The following is a 7,439-nucleotide window of genomic DNA, read 5'->3' on the forward strand; positions in this document are numbered from 1 at the left end:
GCCATTTCAAAGAAACCATCACAAAGACAAGAGAAAGATCAGGTACTGATATTTTTTCCTTTGTTAAAGGGGGTGACTTTTCTCTTTCACAGAAGTCCACGCACAGATCTGTCTCTGTTCCCAGTTGCACTGCAGAGGGAGACCACCCTTGAAGCCTGTCGTGATTATTCCTTGCAAATTCCCACAGAATAACTAAGAGGCAGGAGTTAGATGTGATTTAAGATGATTGCTGCACTAGAGGAGCAGTTGTTTTGCAGTGGGGCTCACATACAAAGCTGAGCTGGCTCTGGGGTGGGTGATGGGTAAGGTACCCAAAAAAAGTTTAACAGTGTGTCTGCTTTGTTTTGTTGAACCTTTGTAGTACTCATAATCAACTATGAGAATAGGCTCTGCTTCTACTGACCAGGAGGCTTCTTCATCAGGTGCTTCCAGAAGAGGCTGGTGTTGTCCTAATTTACTGTAACTTGGAGACACTCTGCTGCATCCTATTGCAAAGATTGGTATTTTTGATTGTACTTGTTTTCATTGCAGATCACCATTAATTAAAACAGAAGAAAGCCCAAGCCGCTTGTAGTGATTTTAATCCCTTTACTTTAAGGATTGTAGAAATAAGAGAAAGGATCAGATCTAAATAGTGGGTGGAACAGGAACCAAATATGAGGGTATAGAAATTACATTACCAGATCTTTTTGTGCTCAAATATATCTGTGACTCTACACATACATGTTTGTATGTTGCTTCTGAACCATTCCCTTCTCTTGTGTTTAGGTTGAGGTGCACAGGAAGGGGATGTGTATAATGCTGCCCCTTTCCTGGGTGAATTACTGATTTGCACATGCTGCAAATGTTTGTGCAGAATTTACAGCTTCACATTAGCTGTGTCTGAAAAGGTGGATTGCATATACAGAAGAGCAGTCTTGTTCTGTTCTGTTTGTGGCAAAATGGGAAAAACCCTTCCCTCTCCTGCCTCCCCCTACTGCCTTTCTAAATGTGAAATACAATCTGTTCTGGGGAGTGCTGTACTCTTGCATTCAGTACATGCAGATCTGATGCTCTTATGCAACATCCTTTGCTCAGTAAGCACCAACTTAACAATCAGAAAGAGGCAGAATGTTGTCCTGCTTTCCCATGTTTAGCTGAAGAGATTTTTCATGTGGTTTTATTGTATTGACTTAAGTTAGCCTTATTTAATTCTTTCTTTCTTCCATTTTGATGTACAGGAATGAAAGGTAAACTTGACTGAGCTAAGGACCTCCCTAGCAGTGGGCCAGAATCCTTGGATTGAAATCTCTAACGAGCAGCTGCAACTTGAGCCAGTCCCTTTTGATCCAAACAGTTTACCTGTTGGGTCAAGAAAATACTTAATTTGAAACTTATTAAAAAACTTGCCTCTTTGTGAAGGGAAACTGTTGCTGGACCAGGTTGTACCAACCTCAGAGCATGGTGTGGCCTGGCTGTGGTGTTCAGGAACAAATGGATGGCTGTAAATAATGGCTTGAAGCCCAGATTAGGAGGGGAAACAGAAAGTCAAAGAGTTTTGATGTGTTTACCACTAGAAGTTCTACCTATGAATTTGTGGAGGTTTAACAAAAGTCTTTTCCTTCATCTACTTCAATTAAGGAGTAAGTTTTTATAATCAGTGTGCTGTGTAATGGTAATGGTTACCTTTAGGTATTATACTTGTGAAAAGATGATGCATCAGTAAAGCAAGCAGAGGCCAAAGACCTTGTTTCCAGGTTCTGTTTTCAGCCAGCTCTGAAATCCCGACAGTTTTGATCTCAAAGTCTAACAGTGACTCCAAATCAATGTCTGTGACTGTGTAGTTAGAGAAAAGTCACAAGAGCGAGCAAAGTTGCTGGCATCCTGGCTTTCAAATGAAACCAAGAACACTCTAGGGACTTCTTATCTTGTGTAGGGATGTTCTCTCCCAGTTGAGTTTTATGTACGCTCTGAAAAGGTACAGAGAACTTTTGTCCATGCTCTAGATCTTCTGCTATTTTGTTTTCTTTCACAGGAAGACCGACAATGCTTTAGCCATCAGGAACATTAACTTCTTTGTAACAAAACCCTTGTGTATCTGTAGTGTTCCTCACTAACTTTTTTATGTCTCTTGACAAACAGAGAAGCACCCAGCCCCAAGATGCTGGCACCCTGCCTTCTGAGAAGAGCCGTCGTTACAGTTCCTTTAGTTTTTGTGGTTGCACTACTTGTCACGGAGCCTGTTAGAGCTGACCAAGAAGCAGGAACAGCCATACCAGCTGAAAGTATGTACCCTGCAGTCCTCTCCTACAGCCTCTTCTGCAGTTCTCATATTGTAGGACTTTGAAGTTTGTCCAAATAATTCAAACTATTTTGGACATGTCTTGCATACATTGTTTTAAAACCACAACTTGGTAACATACCAGTGCTCTTTTGCTCCTGCATCCAAAGCTCTTCACTCTCTTATCCTTGTCTTCTGGCTGTTGCTGTGTTGCTTGTAGCTGAAATCTGCCACTGTTCTGCACCTTTTCTTTTGCACAGCCCTCTCATTGTGTTAACCCTTTCTATGCCAGCAATCACCTTGTTTGCTTTTCAGTCATTATTGAGACTTGTTCTTTTTCAGCTGACATTGACCATTCATTGTATTTCATTCTTGAGTATGTTTGCTGTCTTTAAGTCATGAATATTTATTTTAAAAATTCACAATGAAGATGCCAAGAAAGCATTTTGTCAACACCTAGTCTTGTGGCCTTCAACCACCTAATTCTCCTTTGCTGATCTGTGTTGAGTTTATTTTACATTATAAACATAATGACAGGTCCTTGCATCGAGTCATTGATGTGAAAAACTGCTGTCCTCTCTGTTTGTATAGTGTAAATATAGTAACACTGAAGTTGAGTGATGGAACAACAGTGATGGAGCAGGTCTTTAATACTGCTCAATGTGGGGTTTTTACCTCTTCTTCTTTATTTTTCTTAGCCTGTTAAGGAATTTGGCAGGCTCCCTTTCTCCAGCAGACAGAGCTCCTGGTTGCTGGTTAGCACTCAGATCATGAGCTGGAAGCTCATTCTCCAGCGTGTGAGAGGCATGTACAGTCCAACACCAAGTGTTTGCAAAATGGGCTTACAGACACAGCAGGATTTTCCAACATTGGTCTAGATTTCATCCTTTCATTCACACCAGACCTCAAAGAGCAAACTAAACCTGGGCTCAGAATTTCTCACTTGTGTAGTATTTCCGGTGAAGTTGTCAGCAAGGCACGGGCACCAAGAGGCAAATGAGAACAGATGTAGGGCCTGATGATTCAAAAATGCTTTGTCGTATCTGTATTTGCTCTGTCTCAGTACTGCTGTCTGTTAGGGCACAGATCTGTGTTACATGGTGATCAAGGCAAAGCAAGCCTTGTGGCCTTCAGTCTGGGCGTCTCAATCTGGGAACACTCTCTTAAGCACTCCAATAAATCCAGATTGCAGCAGTTCTGCTTATCAGCAATGCCCACTAATAACTGGGTGTTTGTTTGGACAAAGCTGTATCGTATTCCAAGTTAGAGGCTGAAGTGGTCTGTCTTTGAGGTATTGTAGTCAGTTTTATTCCATTAGTTTTATACTTAGAGTTCACATTTCTTAGATTAGGAGACAAGATTTTTCTAGGGAATAGGTTCATATTTTCAGACATAATTTCTGAAAAATGTGAAGATAAGGTTGAGAATATGCTCAGGTTTATTGGAACAAAAGGCTCAAGTTAATGGGGTTTTTTTTTATATACAATGATCTGTGGAAGGAAAAGTGGAACAGCAATATGGCAGGAAGAAAAATATTATTGTAAATTTGAAGTAATTCTTTTATCATTGAGAGACTGGGTGGGCAATCATAGTGGACCATTTACAATCACCTGGGTTGTTCAAGAGCATCAGTACTCACTCCGTGGACTCTTTCCTGTAGCTCTTTCTGATGCTCAAAATCACTGTTTAATCCTTCTAGTTAATTCTTCATGCCATGTAGTCATGATTCTCCACTAAGTGCTCTACTAAATGCTCTCCTAGGCCGCCCCTGTGTTGACTGCCATGCCTTTGAGTTCATGCAGAGAGCTCTGCAGGATTTAAAGAAGACGGCATATAGTCTAGACACAAGGGTAAGGAAACATTAAATGTCTTCTTTTTAATTTTTTTTTCAATATAAAAGAAAATGCTGTGGATAAAAGCAGATAAGGTGGATGGATTTTGCACACTCAGTGAACTGTACTATCCTGTCTTCTAAGGTGAGGCTGGTTAATTACATTTCACCTCTCTGTGCAATAATCTGTGGAATTCTTCTGCTTTGGGGTATCAGGGACAATAAGAAGTATAGGAAAGTGTGAACTGACTATCCTCTGCCCTCTAGCCTTCTCTTGCTGAATTATAGCATTAGTGCTGCTCTTCTCATTCCAAATGCTGAGCACACACTGTTGTTTTTATGTCAGGGGGAGTATATAACTTATAGGTGAGAATATAACTTACGTTTATTACCCAAAAAAAGAGACCCAGCTCAAACAAAAAGCCTACTAAAATAAAATACTCCCTGCACATGCTTTTATCCCTGGGGAGAGGCTAAGGGAGAAAACATCATCCGTAGAGAGTTTTTACGTTTCTCTGATTTCATAATGATGAAAAATGCCACAAAGTAGAACAGCATAGGGAATGAAACTTGTTTGGCTTGCAGTCGGTGTGCAGAATTTGCCAGGGTTGGTACCTCCCTTCTGTGGGGGATGTTGAATCTGTCTCTTGCTGCTGCAGCCTGCAATCTGTGCCTACCTGCGTCCCAGCTGCTGTCAGATGGTGGTGTCCCAGGAGGGTGGCTTTGTTCCCACCTCCTGTGTACCCTTTAGCTGAAGTGCTATAGATACACTCCTGCACAGATTGTTCAACAGAAGGCACTGAAACTTTTCTGCTTTTCTGATCTATGGTCAAGGTTGTTCCCAGGTCAAAGCCTGTGAACTGTTGTCTTTGAGGAATGGTCCTTGATGCTTAGGTGAAAATGCAAGTGCGTGAACAAATATACCTTGAATTGTGACATTCTACAAAAAAAAAGAAACAAACATTCCAGCAGAACCAGATTGGTATGTAGCACATTTACAGCTAAACAAAATCTGTTCAATAATTACAGGTCAAATATATTTTGGGCTTCATGAAGAAATCTTGCTAATGAATCTGCTGAGCACTGTATACAGGCCAAACAAGATGTTCAGATTGTGCTGTAAAGTGGTTCTAGCACACCTTTTCCTTCTACAAACCTATGAACTTTTCACCAGATTTTCTACATCTTGATGCAAAATCTCTTAAAGTTTTCTCTGAGTGTCTGGCTATGGCAGTGACCTTTATGAAACCTTCAGCTTGCAGACCAAGACAAAAACTTTATAAACACAGATATCCAAAGCAGGAGTAGCAGTAAGAACCCAAAAGATAGCAAGTGTTTTAATACTTATTAAAAACAAAAGCCAGCCAAAGAGATAAAATGAGGATAGAAAAAAGTCAGTTGAGATGAATGTCCTATTATTGGCTTTCACACTTGTAGATTTGACAGGAAGCCTGAAAATGTGATATATTCTCATGGAAACAAACCTATCACTTCCTTATCACTTTAAAATCTAAATAATTGAATCCATATTGAAATCCTTCAGATCCCCATAACTAGAACAGGCCTGTTCCAGTCATTAAGCTAGGAATTCTGCCTACATCTTCAAAAGACATGGGAATAATTAACAGTTGAAGACTTCTTGGAACTGCCTTCTATGATATTTTAACTCTTACTTTTATTATTCAGTTGTGGCCCAAATTGATTCAAACTGAGGGTTTTAGGATCATTGCTTTCAGCCATATATATATCTATATATTTCACATTTGACTATCTTAGTCTGTTTTGCTACTTTGTAGGGCAAGTATTTCTGTCCTTGAAAATACAATTCCCTTTGTTAATATTCCCACTGGAGACACTGATTTCCTTGAAAAACTCTCCTTTGTTTGTGGGCAAGATTGTTAGATGATGACTAAGCAGCTCCTAACTGTGTTGGAGGGGGAGGGATTCCCAAAAGCTTAGAGAGAAAATTCTCATTTAATTCCTCCTGCACATCTTACCCTGCAGTTCTGTACAGGGGAAGCCTGTATATGGTTTTATTGCACAGCTCAAGAGTTTTCACACTTCATTTGGCCCTGGGTTGCTCTACATGGTGTCTCAAAGCAAACTGACTCCAGCATAGACCATCTATAGCCTTACATAACCCTTTTATGAAGGCCATAGACTGGATCTCCTTCCTTTTCCAAAACTAGCTGTATTTGTAAGCTACGCTGAGATGATGATTCCCTACTAATTGTCAGGCTGGCTGTATGAGAAGGGTCACAAACCACTTCTGACAGGCTGATTTCTACACATACCAGATCTGTTTACCCCTCTCTGTCCTGTTTTTTGTTGCTGCTGGCCCCTCAGAGAAGGCTGCAGGCTGGAGTAGTTGTTTTGGCAGTGAGAACTAACTCTGGGCAATATATTCTGGGGATATCTGTGATTCCCCACTCAGCCCAAGTGCCGTATGTGGTCATGAACTGGGGAGAGGGGTCTTGTACTGCTGGGAGGGAGCTGCTCCCACCACAACTCTTAAGCCAGTTCACAGCCAGCTCCCTGTGGCATCTAAAAGCTGCTCAAGACAGAGCCCAGCAGGGATTCAGCCATAAAACAAACCTTGCAAAACAAATGCAGTCCATGGGCTACACAGTTCACTCAAAGTCTGCACTTGTTTTCAGAACTCCAGCCCGTTTTTCAGAGTTAACCAGTGGATGTTGCATTACAACTTTAAAGAGATCAGTAACTGCATTTTTAGCTGGAACTTAATATCTTTTTCTTGTAGGTTCGAAATCTGATTCCTTTTCATGGTTTTGGCTTGCGTTTGTTTTTCTTTTTCCCTAGTTTTGGGTTGGTTGGTTGGTGCCGTTTTGGTTTGGTTTTCTTTTTTTTAGAACAGGCTTTAACCTACCAGGCAATAATAACAAATCTATGAGCAAACAGTTCTGTGATCACATTCACAGAACAGTCAGCAAAGCTGTATTTACTAACGTTCATGTTGGTCTTTATTGCTTTATCAACTGTCAGTGGTTATTTAGTATGTTTAAAGCACAGTAAGCTAGATGTGTCCCTGAAAACAAAAAGAAAGGCTTGAAAATATTATTAAAGATACATAAGATGGTGAGCAGCCTTGGGGCTCAGTTCCAAAGATGGAGCATCTTGGAGATGGTTGGCATGCTGTCAACTTCCCTTATGCAAACCATTGCAAATGATGTCAAAGAGGTGGTGAAAAGGTGGTGATTGAGTGTCTTTTCAATGATTAGCAAAGTCTGATCAGATCTTTTCAGTTTTGCAGGGTGGCTGAAACAATCAAAGGTGATACCTGATTTAATATAAAACCACAGGGCTGTGGTTTTTCCTGAGATTTATCAT

Source organism: Corvus hawaiiensis, chromosome 5, assembly GCF_020740725.1.
Source record: "Corvus hawaiiensis isolate bCorHaw1 chromosome 5, bCorHaw1.pri.cur, whole genome shotgun sequence".
Taxonomy (NCBI): Eukaryota; Metazoa; Chordata; class Aves; order Passeriformes; family Corvidae; genus Corvus; species Corvus hawaiiensis.